The sequence below is a fragment of the Tamandua tetradactyla genome, chromosome 13, assembly GCF_023851605.1.
Source record: "Tamandua tetradactyla isolate mTamTet1 chromosome 13, mTamTet1.pri, whole genome shotgun sequence".
NCBI lineage: Eukaryota > Metazoa > Chordata > Mammalia > Pilosa > Myrmecophagidae > Tamandua > Tamandua tetradactyla.
The window spans coordinates 84,699,385-84,726,305 of record NC_135339.1 but is presented as its reverse complement, the minus strand read 5'-3'; the positions used below and the strand labels follow the sequence as shown (position 1 = coordinate 84,726,305).

General features: G+C 47.7%; 1 protein-coding gene across 17 annotated transcripts in view; it reads right to left on the bottom strand.

The window, feature by feature from the left end:
• TACC2 (transforming acidic coiled-coil containing protein 2) overlaps window positions 1-26,921 on the bottom strand; it is a 229,179-nt gene that overhangs the window by 123,945 nt on the left and 78,313 nt on the right. The window lies entirely within an intron of this gene.

Genomic DNA, 26,921 nt, shown 5'->3' with positions numbered 1-26,921 from the left:
GAGCCTCTCCTGTGGAGTTTGTCCAGGCCATCCATTGGAATCGTCAACTTCACAGCCTGCCCTGCAGATTTTGGACTCTGCGCTCCCACGGTCACATGAGACACTTTTATAAATTTTATATTTGCGAGTGTTCCCTGTTGATCCTGTTTCTCTAGAGAACCCTAACTAATACAACATCAAGGACTCTTTCAACTTCATCCCGTCCCTCCCTCTGAGCTGTCACATCTGCTTACCAACTCACCTGCCCCTTCTTGCTCCTTTTCCCTTCCAGTTCTCTGCTCCTACTCTACTACAGAGTAAGAAATCCAGCTGAGGATTAGGACAGGTTGTACATCAAGACTCCATGAGTTCAGAATAAAGGTCCATGAACCGCCCATACAAAATAATCATTAAAAATTCTTAAAACATCTATAGGTGCGCAGACAATAGGCTGCTCTATATGAAACTGCTGGGGAAATGTCCATTTCATGTTGTCACCAGCCCTGGGTCTTTTCTGTCTTACTTCCTAGTGATCCATTTATTCTCCAAACATAAGGACAGGGGCGAACTGACTTCTGGGTAAGTGGAGGGCTTCTTATAAAACAGCTCTTCTCTAACCGACTGCAAGAGGCTATAAATGGACCATAAATTCCACTAGTGGTGGTGCTGGGGCTGGAGTGACTGAAATATTTTTCAGAGGAAAAATAATCTGTCAGAGATTTTAACCATCAGCTGCTGCCCCAGCTGCTGGGGCCCAGCCCACAAAAATTTCATCAGGCCGGCCCAGGGTTGTCTGCCACTGGAATGTCAGGGAGAGAACATGTACCAACAAGTGCTTCTCCAAAGGGCCATGAGTCACCCACCTTCACTGCTGAGGCGGTGAGGGTTCTGCCTTAAAGAGGAAGATCGTCACATCCCTGCTGGAAGGCCAACCCTGCAGGTCTTCAAATGCCAGCAGTGACCTCTGTCCCCCCACCCTGTGGAGCCCCACATCAGGCACCAGGACGAATTCAGTGGGGTTTGCTCAGTCCCAGGGTTCACAGCCTAAATGAGAGCAAGACAATCAAAACGCAAAAGCAAGGAAAACTGAAAACGGTCCCAGAAAAAGAAGGAAAACGGTCCCAGAAAAAGAAGGAATGGCCACAGAAAAGCAGGATTCTTTCAGGCTGGGGTCCCCTGGGAAGGCACTGTGAGGGAGGGGGCTGAAGCGAGCACAGGGCTCCAACAGGCAGATGTGAGCAAAGGGCTTTCGAGAGGAAAACAAGAGGCTCCCTCCTCCTGATGGTCCAGTTGGAAAGCTCCTCCCCTCCCATGCCCTCAGCTCAGAAGAGGATTTACATACACAAAAGGTGGTGAGGCTGGAAAGAACCCTAAAAGCTGACAGGCACTCACTGGTATTAGATAAATAGAGTTTCTAGAGAGCAATGAACATGAGTGTGTGTGTGAGTGTGTGTGTGTGTGTGTGTGTGTGTGTGTGTGTGTCCACCCAACTCAGCTGTGTGAGGGAAGGGATATATGATTTTGGGTTCAAACATCTAATTGGTTTGAAAGCGGTGTTATTAGCTGTATGCCTTGGACACAAAACCACCTGCAATATTTACTTTTTGTTAAATGAAGTCAGTCGTTTAGTTCAAGGCATTAACATCATCCTACATGACAGCATGTATGAAACCACCGTCTTGACTTGCTACTTTTACTCTTCTCCACTGTAAATCAGATCACGGGTAACTATTAAAATGACCACGCAGCCCCGGCACCGGGACCAGGGACCAGCCAGGAAGGCGGCGGTGCGGCTCTTACCGATGTGCCGAAATAGCGCCCTGTGCTGCTCACTTCTGCTCGCCACTGTTTCTGAAAAGAGAAGCAAAACTGCCTCAAATCACCAAGGTGGCATCTTCTGAGAACTTGCAGCTTTGGAGGATGGGAGAGGATGGCCGGTTGTGAGCTGGGCCAGCCCAGCTGGCAGAGGCGAGATGCCACAGCCAAGGAGCTCACAGCCCGCGGGGTGCCTCATCCTCAGCTCTCCCCTGGGGAGTCAGAACCAATCCTTCCTGCTCCCCTGGGGAGTCAGAACCAATCCTTCCTGCTGCAGGGCGAGGGGCACAGCTGCCTGGGCGCTGTTCAGCTTCCAAGCAGCACATCCGAGCATTCAGCTCTGTGGCCCGAATGGGACGCTTAACTTTTTCAGCCACTGTGGAGAACAACTCATCCTCTCAGGATCTGGCAGACGATGGGGGGTGGGAGGGGGTGCTTGGCTTTGCTGCGGGCCAGGCCAGGGGTTGGGCTGGGTGGATAAGAAGAGCCCCAAGACCAGAGAGTTCAGCTTTCTCTCAGAAGAGAGGACTCAGAGATGCCCGAGGCCTCAAGCACGTTGCTTCTGCTGCTGACGATAATGCATATACTAAGCATGTGACAAACAGAAATAAACTAAAAAGGATTAAAATGACAGCGATAAAGAGCCACCATGCTGGCAGCTACATTGTTTGGTCACCCAGGAGCCAGGCGCTATGAGAGGCCCTCGGCTCGCCCCCGCTGGTGGAAGCGCTCCCCAGGTTCAGAAGCCAGGGCCTGAGCCCAGGACCCAGGAAGTCCTATGGCGTATGCTGGGCCTGACTCGAGCCCCACAGCCGGAAGACGCTTCCCACAGGGCTCTGGGAAAAGCAGGTGCGAGATGCTGAAGCCCGTGTCAGGGAGAAAAGAGAGTTTCCACTCCCACAGGGAATAAGCCAGCAATCTAAAGATGTATCCTTCAGCTTTAAAAGCAATTCTTCTTTAAAAATACATAAGTACTTACATTTGCACAGTGACTTAGAGCTTTGCCACACGCTGCCTTTTTCAACCCTCCATCACCCCAGGAAGGAAGGGGGACAGACTGTTTCACAGAACAGGAGACTGAGGCTCAAAAACAACGTAGCCCGGCAAAGAAACACAGTGGCCAGGTCCAGGCCCTGTGCCGCCCCATGGGACACGGCTGTCCCCAGCAGGCCCACCCTCCAGCGAGGATGCCACAGTGCCTGGCCCCAGCAGGCCCACCCTCCAGCGAGGATGCCACAGCACCTGGCCCCAGCAGGTCCACCCTCCAGCGAGGATGCCACAGCGCCTGGCCCCGAGTCCACCGCATAGCCCCGGGAGAGGCCCAGGAGGAGGGGAGGCCTCGCGTTGATAGGGGTAGGAGCAGGGTCGGCTGGGGGATCGGTGGCCCCCGTCACAGGGAGGGACCCCGTCCGCCTCGTTTCCCACTGAATTCTCAGTTAGCAACACCAACACTTACTGGAATGAATGAGTCGACCTCAGACAGGTAACCACGTCCCCACAGGGAGGCTGGCATGACCTGGCATCCTACAGACACTTAAAACATTCCTCCATTTCAATTGTGAGCTGGGCCTTTCATATTTTGAAGCCACTTTTTTTAAGGCCTCACCTGGAAAGCCCTGGACCTCGGGACTGCCCTATGCAGACAAAGGAATAAAATGCCTCCTCTACCCTCACCAGACTGCCCCAGCCTGAACCCCAGTCCAGCAGTAAGGAGCTGCGTGACCTTGGGAAAGGTTCTTTCAGAGCCTCAGTTCCCCCATCTGTCAAAAGAAGGCAATGGCTAGTTCCCAGCTTGAAAGGGAGACCATGTACATGAATGATTATATAAGCCAAGGGCTGACAAGGGACGTGCTCCACAAGTCACAGTATATGTAATCCAAGCACAGCAGGGTTGCTGTTTTCTAAACATATAAAATGCCAATGTGCTTTTTCAAAGTGCACACGCCTCTCCCTTCCTCCCACCTGCCCTGTCCAGGTGTTCACTTGCCCTTGGGAGTGTGTGGGTCCTTCATGCATCCCAGGCTCTATCTGAACTTCAGCTGGTGCTGCAGAATAAAAATGAATACAGGTGGCAGCAGGTACAGAGGGCTGATGTTTATGAGCATCCACCATGTGCTCAGGCAGGCCCTTCAACCCTGGGAACAACGGGTCACGGATCTCAGGCTGAGGAAACAGACTCGGGTGGAGGGCCACTCTATCCAAGGCCACACTGAGCTGAGCTGCATCCCAGCTGCTCTGACTCCAGGTCTCACCTGGACTCTGCAGCAGCTATGCCCTGGAAGCAGCCATCTCTCTCAGCAATGTGGAATGAAAAGGGGCGGGGGGGGGGGGGGGGGCGCAAAACAGCCAAGTGAGGGCTGCCTCCCAAAGAAAGGGCACTAGCAGCAGCTCTAACTACCAAGGGACCTGGGCAAGGGGGACTCTACCCTCCCCCAGGTTGCGGGCACCCTCTCCACAAAATGAGGGTTTGATCGCTAGGGTTCCATCCAGCCCAGCGACTTTCTGATCTGAAAACCCCGTGGCTCCAGAGGTGCAGCCCCATGTCCTGGTTCAAAAGCATGGCTTGGAAGAGGCAGAGGCAATGACCTCCTTGGCTGAGCCCCAGCCCTGAGGCCACCTGGGCCTCACAGTCCTGCTGGCCTGGCTGCTCCAACAGGGGCCTGGGTCCTGGCTAGGATCTACGGATGGGAGGCAGGGAGGGGGTGTTCTGCTGTCTCTCAGCTCCGGCTTCCCAGGAGACCTAGGGAGTAGAGGAACCCCTACTGTCATTATCACATCTCTCAGGGTTAATGGGCCCAAGGACTGAATCTATGACAAGCTCAAAAGGGAAGAAGTTATTCCAGGACAAGACAGGAAGATACAGGCCAGTCTGCAGCCACTGATCCTTCCAAAAGACAGAGAAATAGTAGTGTGCTAGGACCACAACCCAGCCAGGTGTGCGGAGAAGCCATACAGCAGGTGAGTGATAACATAACCACCTGCCTGATCAGAGTTGTATAAACCCAAGGGACTGCCTACCAAATGGGCCAGCATTTCCAGGGCCCAGATCCAGCCAAGGGTGCTGTTCTCCCTAAAGCCAGTGCATCGAATCACTTGTTCACATTGGGCACACAAATCAAGCTGAAGAGTCAATGAAATGGGTGGGTGGACAGGGTGCCTCCCTGAAGAACATAGTACAAAGAGCATGGACTCTAGAGACGATGGATCTAAGCCTCAGTCCAGCTCTGCCATTAAACTTGTAGCCCTGGATAAGTGCATTAAAAGGCTCTTTTGAGGCTCTTTGAGCCTCCATTTTGGAACCTGTTAAATGGCATAATTACACAACTTGATAAAGTTTTAAAAGAAAGAAGAGCAGGAAAAAATGCATGTAAGGCATTGTATCTTATCTACAGTAGACCCTCCATAAATAAATAGGTGTTCAATAAGTATTTGTTGAATGCTGGAATGAGTGGAAACTAGCAATAATGGAGTGATATTAATAGCTGCTACCATCAGATCTTTCTAGCTGCCACTTAATTCAGGTCGGCACCAGCTGCCCTTCTAACTTTTTTAAGCTGAGAGCAAGGGACTTAGCTCACCAGCAAGCTGAAGCCTGAACAAATGTCACAAGTATTCTTACTTAGACAAGTCAAAATTTTAGTTGCTTCTTTCAAACTTCACTGATGCGTAAGTATCTCAACACAGTCACAGATGTTTCCTGATTCCAATACCAGATAATCATTAAAATAATCTCCATACACTCTCCCCTGCACACTGAATACAATGGGAGCAAAGTCTTGTATGCTGCAATTAAAGAGAGGAGATCATCAGACATTCACTGATCCCACAAGCAATGCCTGAAAATACCTTCTGCCAAGAACAAGACTAAGTCCTGAGGTTGCAGAGAAATGAGGCAGGGGCTTTTCAGCTCTGGAGCTGACCACAACTCGAGCAGGGAGAAATAAGCAGAGGGCTGCAGAAGGCAGGGCAGGGTACCTCACTGGGGTGAGCAAGCTTCAGACAAGGTAAGAGGGGACAGAGTTAACGTTTTCCTGTTTGGTGCAAAGCCGGGAGCTGGGAAGGAGGAAGCCCAAGTGGGAGGGAGGGGTGTCCTGGGCAAAACAAGGAGGAAAGGGAGGGACGCTACTGATGCCCAAACGACCTTGACTGTTCTTACACCTCTTCTCGGTTTGGAACATGCCCCTCTTAGGGGAACAGTCATGATATGCAACCACTTGCTGTGCCCCCGAGGAGCTCAAGCACAGGCGCCGGCCACTCTAGGTGACACAGACACTTGCTAGCCTCCTGGACCTCAGAGGGTGTAGCGTGGCTGCATCAGCGCGGACCAGGCTGGGAGGAAAGAGGCACTGCGAATAGCCAGCCCTGATGAAAGCCGATGCAGCAACTTCTTTCTCTTTCCATTTCTTCCCCTGTGTTTGCCATCTCTGAGCAGAACGGACATGAGTTTCATACCCTCCTATTTTTACTTGTTTTCTAGGGAAAGTATAAACAGGTAATTAAAAAAAAGAATGACAAAAGAAGGGAGGGGGAAGAAAAAGGGAACCCGGTTCACCAGCTAATAAGCCGTTTCTAAATAAGAGAGAACTGCGTATACTAGTACACCTACTTGTTTAAATTTAAAATTAATAATAATAAAAATAAGCTATTACAAGTGTTAGGGAACCTAATAAATCACCTCCCCTAAATTAACGCCTTTCATTAGAATGAGGTGAAAAATACTAACAGTACTCTCCATTGGCACAGCACTTTACAGTCTACCAGGCACTGCCACGCACATTGTGTCAGTTGCTTCCCACAACTTTGTGAGCCAGGTGGGTAGGGATAATTATTCCCACCGTTAAGATGAAGGAAACAGTGACTCAGACTCAGTTAAAGACTTGCTCAAGGTCACACAGCTGGTAAGAGGTGTGGCAGGGACTCCAATACAAGATTTCTGTCTCTAAATTGGGAGCTTTCTCTAGACTGCCCTCCCCCTATCCCATGGAAACTAAGTTCTGGGAACTTTGTTTGCTCTGAGTTGGCAGCACTGAACAAATTTGCTAAATGACAGGCTGAAACAGTATAGCACAGTGGAAGGAGGGACAGGCAAGGGGCGTGGAGTTGCTGCCTCCCAACTGAAATGAAACCTCCATCACAATTGCTCTGTATTCACTCAGGGATTTCGCTTGTTCCTGGGCTCTATTTTTAGACATATATCCCTGAAAACTTGTACTTCCAAGGTCTTAAATGCCTCTCCTTTTTCCCAAATTATTTCATAATCCTCGGGATGATCTGTCATTACACTGAGTTGCTCTGAACATGATTTTTTTTTTTTTAAAAAGACATATTTTTATTAATCAGATATTAACATAATACACAAGCATTCTTACCATACAAACATTCTATACACAGTGGAATCAAAGACTCACAATATCATCACATAGTTGTGTATTCATCTCCATGATCATTCTTTTGAACATTTGCATCACTCAGGAAAAAGAAATAAAAAGAAAAAAGAAAAAAAAATCCATCCCATACCCCTTACCCCTACGTCTCACTGACCACTAGTATTGCAATCTACCCAATTGTATTTTTTTTACTCCTTATCCACCCTCTATTGTTTACTTATTTTTTGTCCTTATATATTTTTTTTATTAATTAAAAAAAATTAACTAACACAACATTAGAAATCAATCCATTCTACATATGCAATCAGTAATTCTTAATATCATCACATAGGTGTATGGTCATCATTTCTCAGTACATATGCATCGATTTAGAGAAAGAAATAGCACGACAACAGAAAAAGAAATAAAGTGATAACACAGAGAAAACACAAATAAAAATAAAAAGTACAAAAATATATAAGAGAAAGAAAAAAAAAACAAAAAAAAAAAACTATAGATCAGATGCAGCTTCATTCAGCATTCCAACATAATTACATTACAGTTAGGCAGTATTGTGCTGACCATTTTTTTTTAGACATCATACCATTCTACATATGCAATCAGCAATTCTTAACAGTGAACATGATTTTTGATGTTATTTATAAAGGACCATGACCTCAAGTGGTGGGAGAGGGAAGGGGCAGACACAACCAAGCCACCAGGTCAGACTTCACACACCTTGGGCGCAACTGGAAGAGATAAGAAGACCCAGGCCTTTGGCCTTCTCTTTCTTAGGCTCAGTCACTGACACCATCACCAGCTTCCTGAACCTTCTCCCAATTACCTGAGCAAATGGTACAAGGGCCTGATAAAGCCAATTACAATTAAACCAAGAACCTTTTGCTTTTGGCTGTGGAACCAAGTCCCAGGAGAACGCGCGCGCGCGCACACACACACACACACACACACACACACTCCTCATCCAGCCCTCATCCTCCCCAATCTCATCCAGACCTGGGACGTGGCAAGTCCATAGAGCCTGTTCCACCCTCACCTGTCAGATGCTGTTGCCCTCCCCAGTCACTAGGACAACCCCAAACATCCTCACTCACTTCCAGACATTCCCTAAGAGGGCATTATTCCCCACTGCAGTCAATCCGGGTATTCTCGGGTATTAAATTTGCACGCACCCACCCTCAAAGGCAGGGACCATGTCCTATTTGATTCAATCACCATTTACTCCTGGGTCACACTTGTGGGGTTGGGGGTGTAGACCAGGCACGGTTCCTTCCCGGAGCAGAGCCTGTTTCCAATGGAGCAACAGACATAATTAACCATGACACTAAGCAGAAGGAAACCCAAGGGGCAGCAGAGCCTTAGCGGAGCCAATGCCAAGCCAGGTATCCGGCGTCCTGGATTTGAGTCTCACCTTGTTGTGTGATCTTGGGCAAGACTCTGGACTTGAGCCTCCCCTTTTTTCAAAATCTGTAGAATGGAAACTTCCAGCCACAATATCCTTAGCACATAAGCCCTAGTAAGCAAGGGATGGGTGTGAAGACAGGAGCAAGAGGCTTGTCCCAGCTAGGTCTCAAAGAGCGGGTGCCATTTCCTCCATGGATTTCTGGGAGCAGAAATGCCTATACCTGAATGCCTATAGATGGAAGTGCGTCATACTTGGGTGAGATGTATGCTAGTGAACCCTGAGAATGGGGCGATAACTTGACGAGTGGCGATGTAGGAGGCAGGCAAGAAGTCCTGGGTAACTGAAAGCTGGATGTGGTGTCGGAACAAGGAGGGCAGTTGCTGGCCTGTCTCCTCTGAGAGCCCCGTGGGAATCCACTGCTTCGCCCTAACCCCAGCCAGCCTGGCCCCGTTCTGCACTAGCCCTCTGGCCTGGGCCTCAGAAAAGACATCCTGGGGGTTAATTCTGCATGATTCCTACCAAATGTTTTCCTTTGAGTTGCACTGGCTGTCGGAAAGGCTCCCCTAAAAACAGGTGAAGACTCATTTTTGAAAGCTATACGTGAACTTGAATGCATGAAAACCACAGACAAAGCACTGCCTGAGGACACGGCCTCAGACAGTCACTTCTAAATGTAATGGAAAAAACTCTTAAAATATGGCTTCAATAGGGAATCACGATGGAACCAGACTGGAGGGGATTCTCCATTTGCCAACAGAGCTGCTCCTTCCTCTGGTGTAAGATAGACGCTCAACTGCACCGAGAAGTGGGCTTTTCCATGTGCTGTCACAGAACCGCTATGGGAAAGTCACTCAAACACGTGTTCCCAGGTATGAAAGATTTGGGTGCACACACACCCCTGCAGGCCCTGGATGGAGACCCAGGAGGAATCTTCATTGGCTCAGACTCTACCCAAGCCCCTTCTCCCTGCCCCCTGGGCTTCTGTTTCCATCACCCGACCCCACCCAAGCCCACCATCTCTTAGAGATACACGTTTTCCACAAGATATTTCAGCTGTGCTTCAATCCCCTACCACATTTCCCTGCCTTAGCATTTAAGGCAGAGCCAGAGGCTGATGATGATGATGTCATTTTAAGAGCGGACAAGCACTGAGAACCCGAAATATCCAACAAATATTGCAACCAATGCTTCTGCAACAGCGGAAAGCGCTCTGACCTGGGCAGTGCTGCACTAGACTTCTGAAGCTGTATTTCCTGCACATCCTAAGTCTCCGAACACTTGGGGCGTCGCGGCGGCCGGAGCCAAAGACACCAAAGGGAAGCTCCGGCGGGTCACGTGCTGCGCCGGAGCCCAGAATTGAGCTCAGCCCCGCTGACGTAACTATTCGAGAATTTAAAAGTCCCCAACTGGAAAGAAATCCAGTGCAGAGTTTTATGGCTGATCCACGCTCCGCTTTGGCTTGTCGGGGGTGCCCCTGCGAGACCCGGTGGGACCCAGCAAAGTCGGAAGGGGCATAGCGGGAATGGCACAGACCCCAAACCGGAGCGCGCACCCCAACCCTAGGCGCGAACGCCAGCCGGTTCCCCCCAACCCCGGAGGAACGAGGCTCCGAGGCAGAGGCTCAGGGCCAGCCGGTTCTCCCGCATCACACTCCCCTCGCCGAAGGGACGCGAACGTGTTCAGGCACTTCCCCTAGCCCGTCCCTGTTGGGGGGATGAAATGCGCTTGGGCTGACCCTCTCACTCACCTCTGTTTGGCGGCCAAGCTCCTGGGGACACCGGTCCCCTCCTGCCCCCGGGGCGCCCTCCCGCCCCCGCCGCTGTGCACTTACCGTCCCCCGGCAACCACGGACGGCCTGGCCGGGGCCGCCTTCCTTCGGGGACGCCACTGCCCGGCAGCCCCCGAGCGTCCGAGACTTTCGAGCCCGGCCCCGGGGGCAGGGGCGCTGCCTCGCGCCGACGGCCCGGAGACGCAAACTTTCCTGGGGCAACGGCGCGGCTGCCCCCAGGGCTCCGGGAAAGTTGCCGCACAAAAGGCCAATGACTGGGAGAGCCGCGGCCCGGCAAGGCTCCTCCCCCAGCCCGCGGCGCCCGGAGCCGGGTAGCGCTCAGCCAACTGCTCGCGCTCCCGGGGCCAGGAATGCGCGGGGCCGGCCCACGGGAGGCGCACCCGCTGGCCCCCAGGCTGGGAGAGCGAGCGGCAAACAGCCGCGCGGCCCGGCCCCGGGGTTGCACTGCAGACTTCTTCCAGGAGGGTTTGAGTCACAAGTTGTTACCGTTCTTAGTTTTTCCACGGCACTTTCCACTAGGCATGGCAACGCAGGCAAGGCTCCGGCGGGTGAAATGACAGCGCAGGCAAGGGACAGGCCGGGTGGCCCAGCTCTGCCGTCCATGCACACTTTCCCCCGGTGGGGGGCCTCCGCCCGAGGGATGCCCACCTGACCACTGAACCTCAAAAAGAAAGTGGGCGGTGAAATGGTGCCTCGCTTGTTCCAAGTTCTGGCCCTTCTTTCTTCACCTGATTGGTCCTAATGCTGTTTAAACAGATCCTGAGAGCGCACTGGGCTCTAAGGTTTACAGACTCGTTGCCACGCCTGCTCCTTGGCTGTCCCCATCTGAAGTAAGCGACTCTAAGAATTCTAAACCACCTCCTGCTGCTGTATTTCTAGGGGAGCATGTGTGTTTCTATTGGTTTGTGAGGGTTTTTCTTTTCTTATAGAACCCCAGATTAGTTTGCACCCCAGAAGTGGCACTTACCTGCCTGCACCATTGCAAAGTTATAATCTTTTCTCTGGAAATTTCTGGAGTCAGACTCCTATCAAGAAGATCCCATCACTATATGTGGATACCAGGCTTCCTATTTTAAGTTTAGTGTCAAGAAAGGATTGCTATATTTTATATCCTCAAGGACCAAAGGGCAAGAGACTCACAATGACTCAACGCTTCATTTCCTCCTCTTAAAGCAACAGATGCCCAAAACTTGAGCTCCAATGAGGATTCTAAATGAGGATTCTCCTTGGAATAAAGAAATAGACTTTTACTTCCTTCTACTAAAATATATTTTTTGAAACACCATGCTTCCAAGAGTCACATTTCCAAAAAGAATGTAAACAGATTCCATATCTACACGCTTGTCAAAGGCTCTTTTACAGATGTGATAATTGAGACCCAAATAGGCAAATCATTTAAATATCTGCCCCGAGCTATTGGTGAAGTGAGAATTGGAATGCCCTGGTCTTCTGTGTCCTTGTGCCCCAATTCCAACAAATGCCCACTCATCACCTTGTCAAACACTCCAACTGGGCAAAGAGCACAGATGAACTTGGGATGCTATCCCCATCCCATGAACAGGTCCTCCCCAGTTGCTGGATGCACACTCCTCCCAACGTAGGATGCACCCCTGTGCTTGAAACCTGCTGGTAGGTCAGTGTTGTTGGCAGACTCATGGCCCCCAAACATGTTCACATCCTCATCCCCAGAACTTATGAGTACATTAAGTATCAATATACCTTAATACAAATTAAGGTCACAGATGGAATTAAGTTGTGAATCAGCTGACCTCAAAATAGGGAGATTATCCTGGATTATCTGGGTGGGCCCAATGGAGTCACAATTTTCCTTGTAAGTGGAAGAGGGAAGCAAAAGAAAAGTCAGAGAAAAAAATGTGAGGCAGGAGCAGAGTCAGAGAGATCTGAAGATGCTGTGCTGCTAGGGCCCGAAGTTGGAGGAAGGGGCCACAAGCCAAGGAATGTATGTGGCCTCTAGAAGCCAGAAAGGCAAGGGAACTGATCCTCTACCAGAAACCCTAGAAGACAGTGCAGCCCTACCAACTTCTTGATTATAGCCCAATAAAACCTGTGTTGGACTTCTAGCCTACTGAACCATAAGGTAATGTTTGTGTTGTTTTAAGCCACTATATTTGTGGAAATTTGTTACAGCAGCAAGAGAAAAGTAATTCAGTAGGTATCTGGTTGTTAATGTGTTTTAATCTCCTCTTTGAAAGGTTTTAAGAAAGACTCTTGGATTCCATGCACCCATCATGCCTCCAGAATCTAAGACCATTCATTGTAGGAGAAACATTCTGGCCAGGGAAGGTAATCTCAAGTTTTATGAAGGTCTTGGGCAGCTGGTCTTAGGCAGCTGGTATTCAAACTAAGAAGTGCCACCATGTGACAGACATATCCACACCAGGAATTCTCAGCCAACCAACAGTACGGGGGGAGCCACAAAGGAAATGGTGCCTGGCTAGTAAACCTGAGGCCACAATGTATATGCATTGCCCATCTTCTCCTGGTCCCAGACAGAGTAACACAACATCAGTGCGGAGGAGGACAGATGCATGGTTATGCACTCTGTCTTGGGATACCTGGAACCTATAGAAAACTAAACCACAGGCAATAAGAACGTGCCTGAGACTTCTGTAAGTCAGCTCGGCAAGTGAACTCACTGCCAGTTTCCCTGGCAACGTGGGACAGAACTCCGGGCATGAGCTGGGACCCGGCATCAGGGATTGAGAAAGCTGTCTTGACCAAAAGGGGGAAGAGAGAAATGAGCCAAAATAAAGTTTCAGTGGCTGAGAGATTTCAAACAGAGTTGAGAGGTTATCCTGGAGCTTATTCTTATACATTATATAGATATCCCTTTTTAGTTTATGGTGTATTGGAGTAGCTGGAGGGAAATAACTGAAATTGTTGAGCTGTATTCCAATAGTCTTGAATCTTGAAGATGATTGTATAACGCTTTTACAATGTGACTGTATGATTGTGAAAACCTTGTGTCTGATGCTCCTTTTATCTAGAATATGGACAGGTGAGTAAAACAATAAGTATTTTTTATATATAAGTATAAAAAAATAATAGGGGGAAGAAAGGGTAAAAAATTGGGTAGATTGCAATATTGGTGGTAAATGAGAGGGAGGAGTAAGAGGTATGAGATGTATGGGTTTTTTCTTTTTCATTTCTTTTCCTGGAGTGATACAAATGTCCTAAAAATGATCATGGTGATGGATACACAATGATGTGATGACTGCACACCATGTATGGACTGTGTGCGTATGAAGATTTCTCAGTAAAAAAGAAAAATACCTAAATATTTGAGAGCAGGAAGTTGACTCCTGGTATTCCTGGGCTGAATGCCTACAATGACAAATTTCAATGGAAATTAAAATTTCCCCTTAATCTAATTTTAGACATTCATGGACATTTTAGCTGGACTAATATGTTCTTTTTTTAAAATTTATTTTATTTATTAAACATACCAACATAAAGACATGTACATTCTTACCTTATGATCATTCCATTCTCCATATATAATCAGTAATTCACAATATCATCACATAGTTGTATATTCATCATCATGATCATTTCTTAGAACATTTGCATCAATTCAGAAAAAGAAATAAAAAGAAAATAGAAAAAAATTCATACATACCATACCCCTTACCCCTCCCTTTCATTGATCACTAGCATTTCAATCTACTAAATTTATTTTAACATTTGTTCCCCTTATTAATTTTTAATCCATGTGTTTTACTCGTCTGTCGATTAGGTAGATAAAGGAACATCAGACATGAGTTTTCACAATCACACGGTCACACTGAGAAAGCTGTATCATTGTACAATCATCTTTAAGAAACATGGCTACTGGACCACAGCTCTACATTTTCAGGTAGTTCCCTCCAGTCTCTCCATTACACCTTAACTAAAAAGGTGATATCTATATAATGCACAAGAATAACCTCCAGGATAACCTCTTGACTCTGGACTCACTCAGCCAATGACACTTTATTTTGTCTCATTTCACTCTTCCCCTTTTTGGTCGAGAAGTTTTTATCAATCCCTTGATGCTATGGACTAACATGTTCTTAAGTAATATATTTATCTATATAAAAGGGTATGTGTGTCTATCTTTATATATCTATGTCTATGTGTATCTATATTGTACAAAAGATTATCAAGGAAGAACATAGCCTGGAAAAGTTGTTTGCAATTAATCCCAACACAAATGCCAAAAAAAAAAAAATGTACATGAGAAATTACATCCATGGCTGAGTCTTTACTGTCCCCAGGATTTCTTGGATCTGCTCACAAGAGTGTCACTTCTGCAGAAATACCATTCCGTATGAGTTTTCCAGCAACGCCCTAGCACAGTAATTATTACACCATCTTCCCCAGAGCCCTGGGGTTTCTGGAGTTACCTCGAAGGCTACCTGGGTGGCACCCACAGCCTCTGCAACCAGAACCATTGTCATGCCTTGGGGCTCCATGTAAATTTGTTTAGAGGAAAAGTTCATTTGGAGGGGGGAGTGGGGAGAAAATATGAAAATACTGTTTTACTGAAAAAAAAAGAAAAAAAAAAAACTTCTGCTGTTAGAATCCTAGAATTCAAACTGAGACCCAGAGAAGGAGATTGACTTGCTCAAGTTCAAAGTCAGGATAGTGACAGACAGACCAAGTGCCTGTAAAGGGGATTTTAAAATATTTTTTGATATGGAAAATTTCGCATCTGCAGAGTAGAGAGAGAAGGGGATAAACAACCCCCCACGAGCATGTTACCCAGCCTCAGCATTATAAAATCATGGTCAATTCTATCTTAGTCCTATCCTCTCCCTCTGCTAACTGGATTTTTGGGAAACAAATTCTAGATATCATCATTGCATCAATTAATAGTTCTGTTTGAATCTCTAAAAGGCAAGGACAGAGAAGGGAACTGGGGGGGTATAACTCTTCATTCTTCCTATTCCCTCAGCTTCACCTCAAAGGGACCAGCACTGCTCGAGGGCCATCTGCCAACTTGAAAATATTACTAGAAGACAACGATAAGCACCTGAACCATGAATGTGAAATTGAGTGCGAATAAGACTCACTAGGTTACCTGTTAAATGCAGATTCCTGGGCCCAGCTCCCAGATATTCTGATTCAGGAGGTCATAGAAAAGGCTCAGGAAGGTGAATTTTAGCAGACAACTTCTAGGTAATTCCTGGAGAACCTCTGAAGCTAAATGTCATGCCCAGCATCCTTGACTACCTCCAAAGCTGTTGCCCCTCCCCACTCATTTATTTACTTTTCTTCAAGTATTAGGCACCCAAATGTCAGAGTCCATCCTCAGTCCCAGAGGCTGAGGCCCAGCATGGGAATTCACTACCCCACCAGCAACTTGCATGATCATATGCTACCCCCTTGGTCAATGAAACAGAAGAGAAGTCTACTGGGGGCATCTGAAGACATTTTGCTCACTTCTTTCTTAAGAAGAAACCCATCTCTTGCCTTTCAGATGTGTTCTTGCCACTCAGCACTGCTGTGTGAGAGCATGGTGCTTGGAGCTGCTGCAGCCAGCTTAAAACGTTGAGGGAAGATGTGAACCAACACACTAAATGGATAGAGGAGTAGAAGGGAAAAGGAGAGGAGCCCGGGTCCTCCGTGATGCCACTGAGCTAATGGGATATCCAACCTGGAGAGTGCCCTGCCTGTGGACTCCTATTGGGTAAGAGGATAAACCTTGTACTGTTGAGGTGTTCTTTCCTGGACTTGCCTTTTACCTGCAGTCAAAGCATCCTGACAAGACTGTCAACTGTGATGTTGAGAAACTCTCATTTGTAGGCACTAGATCTAAGGCTACAGAAAATAGTGACAATTCACAAATAAAGGAAAGATCATTTGCCAAGGAGCCTTCTGGACTACCAAAGGGAGATCAGTTCCTAGGAAATAGCCTTGGCCCTGTCTTACAAGTGGCACCTTGCTGTGTGTTGGTACCTGTCTTTAATACTTTGTCATAGCAACACTATTTTCCTTTAGCTGAGAAATGACAAGCTGCTGGAAATGAGAAGTCAGGCTAGTAAATCATGCCCAAATTTATCTGATACATAAGTAATCATTAACTAATCAAATATTCACTGAGCACCTGCAATCACCATTCCCAGTTTTCACAGGGGTATAAAAATATATAAGATAGGATCCCACCTGGGAAGACAGACTCATGCTGGAGAGGCAAGAAGGAGGAATATGGAACCAAAAATATCAGCAGACAGCAAGTACAATTGTTCAGAGCAGAACGAACTGGAGGACGTGGTCTGTATATTTGGAGAAGTTATATCAGTAGACTGGAAGGGACCTCTTGTCCATCCAAGGATCGCTTCTGCCCCCCAGCTTCCTAGGTCACCCCTCATTTCTGAGCTTCCAGTGCTACAATTTCATACATGAGGAAATCCTGGAAAATGAATCCTGAGGCTAGAACTAAACAATCCTGGCTGATTAAACTGATGTGTGTGTGGGGGGGTGGTATGTGATGCTAAAGGATGGAGTCCAAGCTCTCCCTAGACAAAGAACACACCAGCAGCTCACCAGGAGGGGTGAATTTAAAATGAAGTGCATAGGTTGGAGGTATGATGAGCACCCAAATGGAAGCTTAGGTACACTGGGGAACAGAAATGACATTATGAAACACTGAGCAAATAAAAAGAAAGAGACATAGATTTGGACAAGAGAAGTAGACTATTTTCTAGGTCGTGGGAACTAAATCTCTTCTTAAATATCCCCGGTAACTTGCTGTGATAAAGTATATGATTAAGTCATTCAACACATATTTTTGGCCACTTACAATTTGCCAAGTGTTTGTAGGTCCTGGGGAGACAGCAGTGAACAGAGAGAGGACATCCCTGTGCTCATGATGAGCACGTTCTAGATAAAACCTAACGACCATCACCATTAAGTACCAGATGAGAAGCATAATTAGGCTTATGAGCCGTTTAATCTTTTAATGTCTGTCTACTGTCTGCTGAACCTCTCGAGGACAGAAAGCTAAGCTGTTCCACACCACGCTCACCCAAGTGGCTGTGTGGGCTGAGTCTCTGTGGAGTTGGCTCCAGCCCATTGCTTGTTGCCCTCCGTCAGTAACCTTCCCGTCCCCTGACCTGTGAGCTCCCTCTTTGGGGCCAGCCTCCCCCAGTTCTGCCTCCCAGGACCTCCCAGCTCCCTAATGGCCTTGATCTCCAGCAGCACAGCATCTCAGAGCTCCGCCCAACGCCCAACACACACACCAAATGGACATTTTAGCCTAGACATGATCACGTCACCTACCCACTTTGAAGAGTGGCAAAATGTCATTGACATGACAGCTGGTACTCTGCCTTCCCCATTCAGTCATCAGATCCAAAAAGGCAATGGAAAAACTTGAAAAATCACCCACTGTAGCATTAGCTAACATTCATGAGCATGTAGGACATGGCTGGCAGTCTGCTAAGTGGCTCGCATCTCTTCTCTTCTTTAGTTCTCCTAAGGAGCTGCGTGTGGTAGATCCTGCTATTATCCTTAGTTGACAAATAAGGACCCAGACTTGGAGCAGAAAAATAACTTACCCAAAGGTTATCCAGAGCAGAGCCGGGGTTCAAACTCAGGCTGTGTGTCTGCAGAACCCAAGCTCCAAATGAGTCTGCGGGGCCATGCCACAAAAAGGGCTAAACTTCCAGTTATTTTTATACACCGTGAACATGCCAGTGGAGAACTAAGCCGTCAGGAAGAGCAGGACCAGGGCAGAGCTCTATTTTTTGCCTTCAGGCCTTACATTAGTAACATTTCACTTTGAGGACCTTCCACCACCCCACCCCACCCCCACAGGAATCTCTGCTTTGGGTTCTGAACTAACTCCTCCCACTCTATGAAAGGCTGCCCAAGCAGTGAGCTATGTTCCTGAACTGCTGCTACCCGGTAAAACTGGATTATGGAGCCTGAGAAAAATATCTGTCGGTGGGATTCACGCCTTCTAAAAATTCAGCCATCACCTCCACCCACGCTAAGGCAAAATACAAGCCTGAGCCCAAAATACATATAGGCAATGCGTGGGGGCAGCTTTCTGATCTACTCTAGCCTCACCCAGAATTTCTAGATGTGGCCATGGAATTTTCCTTGAGTGCCCTCAAAGCCCATTTTACACACACCAGGCCCCCATAACTTGGACAGATGTTCAGCTGAGCCAGTCACTGGGACAAGGTCCTAGACAACTGGTCTCCCAGGCCAACTGCATCTGGCCCAAATTCTCCATGGACCACCAAGTTCACTCGTGCACTTGAACTTAGCCTACTCCTAATTTTAAATAAACCTCTGACTAGGTAAGAAGCAAAGCTCTGCCTGAGGTATAACCCACCCTGCTGTACTGTCTTCCGCAGCAGAACAACATGCTTCCCCAGGAGACACAGCGGGCCGTCTGAATGATAGCAGAGCAAGGGCAGAGAAATAAAACATTTAAAGGAACCGCCATGATCGTTGGAGAGTCCAGCAGGATCTAGGATGGAGGTGGCTGCAGGACTCGGCTCATTCTATAAGATGATGTCTCCTCTGCAAAGGATGAAACCCCGTCCCCACCACGACAAACTGTAATACACTGCAATGGAGCCCCTGCCTTATTACTATGGACCAGCTACAGAAAGGACTCACCATGCTTGGTGGTTGCGGGCGGCGGCGGTGGTGGGAGTGGGGGGGGGGGGGAAGCACACAGGGAATCACAGTGTTGGGAAAGCTTTGTAAACACTACATTTGGACTGAGCCTCAGAGGGCTGACAAATAGGGTGAGGCAGAGGGTTGTCCAGATACAAGGGCATGTGAGTCTAGCTAGCACCTCTCAGCCATGCTGAAGTTTCTGTCTCTAATGCCTTTTAATGGTTGGCCCTGCCTCTGCGTTTACACTTTCTCCACATCTTTGGTCCAAAGGAAAAGAGGTTTAGAAGAAAAGGCATAAATGCCCCTCGTCAGACTGCTAGGAGGAAGCAGGAAAGCTTAATGACTTTCCTGTCCACATCAGTTAGAGTTCCCAATGCAAAATGCAAAGGAGGTTTCTGAAAAGCGAAGAATGCCCCCCCCACCACAATTCCACCCCCACCCACCCCCGCCTTTGAGGTCCTTTCCACTTTCCATCTTTGCAGAATAATTACTTTTCACCAAAGATAAAATATGACCCAAATAAGAGATATGAGCATCAACTCAGCTGAGAGACTGGTGGGCATCTAATAGCTAAACGTCTCATCTTCGTGCAAAAAGAAAACAAAGCCAGCACTGACCATTAAGACCGTTTCATCTCCCAAGGATTCATGGCCCAACTGTTCGTAAAGAAACTGGAAATGGTCTGTGGTATCTTGAATGTTTCCTCACTGAGTTGCTCACACAGGCATGCTCAATCAGAAGAAGATGAAACTTAAATTTCAGCAGGACTTTCGCCTATTTTATCCGAGGCTGCCCTCCCTAACTCAGCATCCGCACATTCCTGAAAGAGTTGTGAATTAGAGAATTGGTGAGCGCCTGCCCAGCTAGCTTTTTATGGTGGTTTTCCTGCAATCCCACTGCAAATCCCATCAGCCGCAAGCAAACAACAGCCAGGGCCAGCACAGCACAGAGCTTACTGCTTAACTCATTTTGCAAAAATCTCAGAACAAGGCTGCAAGTGTGACTTCCTCAGACACAATCCAAGGACAAGATTATTTTTACTCCCCTACCACTTCCTGAAAACAGTCTATAAGACCAGTTCTCATGAGGCTCACCACGTAGTTTAGCAGATCTGATGGAGAGAAGATTCTGTAGGAGTCACAGCAGTGGTCCCCAGACAAGCTGTGTGGCCTTAGGGAAGTCACATACCCTCTCTGGGTCTCAAGTCTCTCATATGAAAAAGGAGGAGGCTTAAGGTCTCGGAGGTCCTCCAGGTTCTGATATTCTGACTGTGAATGCTGTGGCCAGACATGGATGGTGCCCCATCTCAAAGGATGAGCATCCCTACTACCAGGTCCCAGGAGTTGGAGGGACATCTATCCCAGATGTCCCTTGGAGGTGGCCCAGAAAGGCAGTCTGGCCTAGGGCTGAGACCTCAAGCTCAGGCCTGCCTTGCCCCTTTCCCCAACATACTCAGTTTTCTGCCAGCAGCAGCCATGCGTGTTTGAACACCAGCTGCTTGGGAACTCACCAGAAATGGTCTCCTCCAGCTGGTGAACTAAGGCATCAGGCTCTTCTATACAATGTTCATCCATGTCCCTGCCTCTAGGAGGTCTGGGGTAGGCTGGAAGCCAAGGCAATGGGACAATTTGTCCCATGAACTACACCCCAAGCTTAGTACCTAGTAGTGTGGCCCTGTCTGTGCGCTCCCACCCCAGCACTCATTCCCTCCCGCAAATGCTAGGTTTCCGCTTCTTTGCAGCCACCCTCGGCAAGAGGTTAACCCCAAAGCCCTGGTTCCTCAAGAAAGAGAATGCATTCCCTGTGCTTGCCAGATGGCTTGACTTTGTATCAAATACAATATTGCATCATTGGAGGGCCACCCCCATGGGAGGGAGCAGGAGAGGGGACTGACACATTCCAAGGAATCCAGGGCAGATGCAAATGAACTTCAGCCAAGTTTCGCATAGTCCATGTGTAAAAATGCAAGTATTTACCCAGTAACCTATCTCAGTAATAGTATATCATCATTCAAACGATGATGGCAATGCTGACTATCACTCCTGATATTTGAGTGCTTACTGCATGCCCGGCACTCTGTTAACCCCTTAACACCTTTTATGTGGATGTAAACCTCATAATATCTCTATAAGATATACACACGAAATATGATACACCCTAACATTACACACATTTTACAGGTGAGGAAATTGAGACTTACAGTGGCAAAGGACCTTGCTCACAGTTGCAGTGTATCAGCAGAGCTGGGCGTTAGACCCCGGCAGTCAGGCTCCAAAGCCCTATCTGACCTCGTTTGCCAGGACCAGAATCCTCAGACTCACCTGATAGCTAGTTGAGTTCAATTATTCAGCAAATGCTCAGGTGGTGCCTACTGGGAGTCAGCCAGAGAGCAGGTGCTGGGAAACCAGGAGTCCTGTCCTGTAAGCTGAACCTAACATGCTCAGAGAAACAGAACTATAACTTATTCTCTTGGCCAAAAGCTGAGACCCACCCTGTACAGAAATGGCCACAATCATGGATCTAACCGGCCATTTCTAAACGGAGAGTTTAGGAACATGACGTCCACCTTCCCTGTCCTATGTCAAAGGACCCTGAGTCCCAGGGAGCTGAAGGAACCACAGTATTTTGAAGAGCAGGTGAAGGAGGACTTCATCTCTCAGGAGCACACTGAGCACTAAGCTAAGAGTCAGCAAACCTTTCTGACGCTGGCATCAATTACTCACCTGCAGCATATCAACAATTTATCTCAAACCTCTTTCCACCTGTGCCCAGGTCCTGACTGCTCATCTCGTGCCTCCTCATGGGGAGACTTTGGCTTCCCCTCCTAAGGCTCCCGCCTGGGTGCACATTTGCACAGTGAGTTGGCTGTGGGGATGGAATTTTCCAGAAGATTCCCTGAAGCTCTGGAGCCTTGTCTAGGGAGTATCTAAGAGCTAAGGGGTCCCTGCTCTTTGGTACTAGCAGTCTGTTGAAAACTGGTGTCGTACAGAGCGCTCTGTGTGTTTCCTTATTTAATAAGCATTTAAGCCTTCCTGTGAGTCCTAGGTGACATCCTCCACCCTCTTACCTGTGAAGAAGCTAAGGTTTGACAAGGTCCCACGACTGCCCACTGGGACTCTCAAGAGTGGGAGCCGGAATTTGAACTCCAGCCTGCCAAGGTGACCCCACCTCCACCGCCGGTCTGACTTCACCCCTCCCCCACATCTGGGGCAGCTTCCAGTTTCCTACCCTCTCCCAGGTTCCCTCTCAGTCCACCCCCAGGGCACACATGCACCCTGCCCTGGGGGTTATATGATTGCAAAGGGAAAGGAAATTAAGAATGCCAGTAAGCAGACCTGTTCCAGTGCCTTCCCTGGAAAAAGGGAAACACTATGACTATAGCTGATTCAGCAGCTGCTAAATTATTTAATGTCAGTTCACTTAAAAGGCCCCAAGAAGAAAGAAAAGGCCGGAGACACTGAACTCTGGGGCCTGTTAACACTGGCAAGCCCATGCCAAGTCGCTTTTCCACCCTGCCAGTTTGTCCAGATGAGAATGGCACAGAGAAGTCAATTGAAAAACCACCTCTCTGTGGTGCCTTCTGCTTTGGTTTCCTCTCAGGCCAAGGAGGGGTGCTTTTGTTGGTGTGGCCACAAGGGTATTTGTGGGAAGGGCAGGTTCTGCCTTAAGCGCTACCCTTTGGAGCCAATAGACTAGCTTGCCCCGAGCTTCCTTACAAGGCCACTCGGGGCCTGATTTGGAGGCCTGGGTTGAGAATGCACAAGGGGAAACGGAGGCCTCTGGTTGGCCCAACAATCAGCATCCTCAGTTCATACTGATCTGCATGCATTGCCGGGCAGTTGTGCCAGGAGCATGGGGCAGACTCCACCCAGGACCAGAGGTGTGGTCTCCTACTTGAGATCCAGGCAACCCAGGGGAGAGGACTCAGGCTCAATGAGCACCACCGAGGGCCTGAGACACTTTCAGAACGTCTACCCAGACCCTCATGGAATCCATTTGGCACTGACAATGAGGAGTGGAGCCTTTTATATGTGCAGATGCTCTGTCTTGGGGCTGCACTATCCCATACAGTAGCCACTAGCCCCATGTGGCTATTTCAATTTCAACTTTAATTAATTAAAATGAAATACAATTAACAATTCAGTTCCTCGGTGTCACTGGCCTCCTCTCAAGTACTCAGTGGCCACATGAGGCTTGTGGATAAATTATGAGTCAGGGCAGATATAAAACATTCCCATCATCACAGAAAGTTCTTGTCTTAGAGAGAAACTTCCCCACCTGGCTCCTTATCTAAATGTGGATTTGATATCTGAGAAAACTTTCCATAAGATGCGTCTGGTCCTGGCTGTCACTCTTATTAGCTCTCTAACCTTGAGCAAGCCACGTCACCTCCCAAGCCTCCATTTCCTCATCTGCAAAAGGGGTACATACACGGTCCTACCTAAGCCTCGATGTGAGAATGAATGAGATGCTAGAGATGCAAGTACTTCGGAAATGGAATAAGCAGAAGGGAACACAGGTTGAATTTTTATTTTGTGACACATGCTCTTAATAAAGCAGCCAAACTTCAACCCCATAAGTCAGTGCAGTGTACCCCCATTTTAAGGGGGAGAAAACAGGATTAGGGAGGTGACATCCCCAAGGTTACAGAAGTAGAACTTGAGGTCTCACCGACATCGAGGCCTGTGCTGATCCTAGGACTCAGACTCGTAAGGTGGTCTCCCAAACGCCCAAAAGCAGACTTGGGAGGGCTATCGTTGCTAGTAAGAAGAGCCCCCTCTTGGGCAAGGGGAAACCATAGGTCAGCACAGGCAGCCAGAAGGGCCAGCAGGGGCTCTGCTAATTAGCTTCCTTGTATCTTCCCCATTCTGAACCTCAGTTTCCTTCTCTGTAGAGTGGGTCTCAGGAAGAATGCCTCCATGTTTCCTTCCAGCTCTAACTAGCTGGAGCCTAAAATACTCATTTCTTAAACCTTGCTGCTGAAAACAGACTCTAATTCAGTTCTAAAGTAGGGGCAGTAATGAGAGATCCTCAGGAAAGAAGCTGGATAATTCAGACACATTCACACTGGAAAACCACCACTTTGCCCTGAAACCAGCCCTGGATTTTCAAGTGGCAGTGAGTGGCTCTTCCCAGCCCTGTGTCCACGCGCAGTGTGAACAGGGGCTCTGAGGCAGAGGGGCTCACCACGCAGAGCCAAGGCAGTGGTCTCCGGGGGGAGGGAATCCAGCCCCCCACATTCCAGGAGGCTGCCAGCTCGTGTAGACACCTCCTAAACCAGCTTCCCAAAGCAACTCGGCACTCTTCCAAATGACAGCTTCACCTCTGAGGAAATCCGTTTTAATCATGGAGCTACAAAAGCTTCGGAGCATAAAGGCTACATTTAAAAAGGCCCTTTGACTTTTACATGCAATGATTCAAAATGATGGAAGCAACACATCCTTGTTGTTTGCAGAGCGCTTCCGTTTCCTAAGTACTTCTGAAGCTTGGATCTCATTCAGTGCAGCAGACACCTCGTGAGGCAAGCAGGGTCAGAGGGATTCCCAGAGCCAGAGGGCTGGGGACAGCCTCACGCACAGTGCTCTCGTCTCCCAACACCAGCAGGGGCCGTTATCCTTTCCCTTGGGGATCTTGGGCATTTTCTTCTTTTGCCTAATTCCCAGGCTACTTTTGAAGGAATAAATTTCAAATTATATTAAGAGTTACTATTTTTACACTTGATCTTAGCCAAAAGGCCAAGAAGTGATGAGTTACCATTTTTGGTATACACTTACCCTATGCCAGACGTTAGATCAGATGCTTGTGAAACATTCCAATTTTACCCTCACACTGTCCCTAACTGGGAGGTTATTCCTTTTCCCAATTTATAGATTTGGAAACTAAGGATTGAGAAGTCACACAGTTTGTCCAAGACAGCACAACCACTGGGATGTGAACAGGTCGGTCTTACTGTACTATGGCCTCCCATTTGAGAGGAAAATTGCTACAAGTGATGAGAGTATCAGAGCTGAAGCTGCAATAGCCCAAATCCTCAGGAGAGAATTTAAAATAAAGCACCAGTGTAATATGAAATTGAACAGAGAAGGATATCAGAGAGGGAGAAAAAAAATCTGTTGTCCTGGCTTTATCCGTTGAGAGACCTATGCTTGAATGCTTTTTTTTTTCTTTTCCTTAATTTATACAGCTGTAGCCATCATAAAAAACCTCATCCTTAAACTTGAAAATGCAGTGTCACAGCTGGTAATTTTAGCAGGGGGAGGAGAGGGAAGGAAGAAGCAGAGGCGAGTGGGAAGGAGGTGTGGGAGGAAGGAGAGAAGAGGTTTCCAAGCTACTTTCGGGTCCAGCCTGAACTTCCTGGACAAGATGACAACTGTCCCTCTTTTGTTCTCCTTCCCTCAACTTTTGACCCATTTGTCCTTCATGATTTAGCCTAGGTCTGCACCAAGACTCTAAACATGTGGGGATAATCTCCTCCCCTTAAAACGCACGAGTAATTCAGCAAAAACAGACTTGGTCGTCGTACCACGATCGACCCAGAGTGACGTGTCCGAGTCAGTGGTGTGCAATCAAAATGCCAAATGCTAGACTTTCCACCCACGTGGAAGGTCGTGGGATGTGTACAAAGGTGAAAGCAATTCAAACACCTTCGAGTTTGAACAACCTAATAATAAAAGTAAGGCGATCTATGGGTCCCAGAGTCCCCTTCCCCAAGAGAAATCCCTGACCGAGCCGCCTGGCCGTGCCTGCTTCTCAGAGCTGGGTGGAAAGTGGTGGCAGGAAGTGTGCAAAGCTGCGAGATACCCATCGCACATCCACCAGTACCTCCAATCCAACGGCACAGCTTGGGAAATGAAGCGGTAAGCATCCCTCTATCTACATCTATGTAAGCAGGCTATCCTGCCACCAAGAAGGAAAGAGGACCTTTCTCAGACATTCAATCTGATACATAGTAGCAACTATCTTCACATCAGCAGAATTTTCAAACTCAATAGATTTAATGGAAGTGTGTCACTCTGTTAACCAACAAGAAGGTAGAGAATTTGGTTTCAATTTGCTTTGCCCTCCAGGGTGGCAACTTAAAATGTGATTTTAATATTGTATTTTATATTGTTAAAAATAGAATAGGGTACAGCACACAATGAAAGATACACGGGAGATTTTGCAATGAAACAAACAACTTTTTCCTTGCAAGGGATCACTTTGGACTATATATTAGAGGGAAAGAAAGAAATCATTTCCTTCAGCCACTAGGATATTTTCCAGACAAAGTATTCAATATTGAGAAAAAAAAAAATAGCTAAGTTGGAACTTCAACCACCAGAGAAAGAACTGAAATCTCAGAAATAGCCTCCACACTCAGAAGAGATTGTGACCTGCCCTTGTTAATTCCCTCAGGGGAGCAGGGCCCGAATTCACTCCAGCTGGCAGCTAGAGGGGACAGCCCAATCAGGATTCTTTCAGGAAAGCCTCAATCAGTGGGAGGGAGAGAGTCTCTTTTCCCAAGAGTGGGAAACCTTCTCAGCATCCCCATTTCAAAGCCCAGGGAAAGCTTCTCAGCATCCCCATTTTATTCAAGGACCAGGGCAAAAGTAGGTTTTGGAGTCAAACGATCTAAAACGGTGCTGTCCAACAGAAATAGAATGCGATCCATAAATGCAGGCCAAATATATAATTTAAAAGTTTTGAGCAGCCACATTAACAACAGCATTAAGAAATAAGTGAAATTAATTCTGATAATTCATTTTAACCCAATATATCCAAAATATCATCATTCATTTTGGCATATAACCAATGCAGAAATCAGTAGTTATGTTTTATATTCATTTTTCCATACTAAATCTTCAAACTCGGCATGTTTTACGCACTCAGCACATCCTGATTCATCTAAGTCCTACTTTCAGGGCTCACG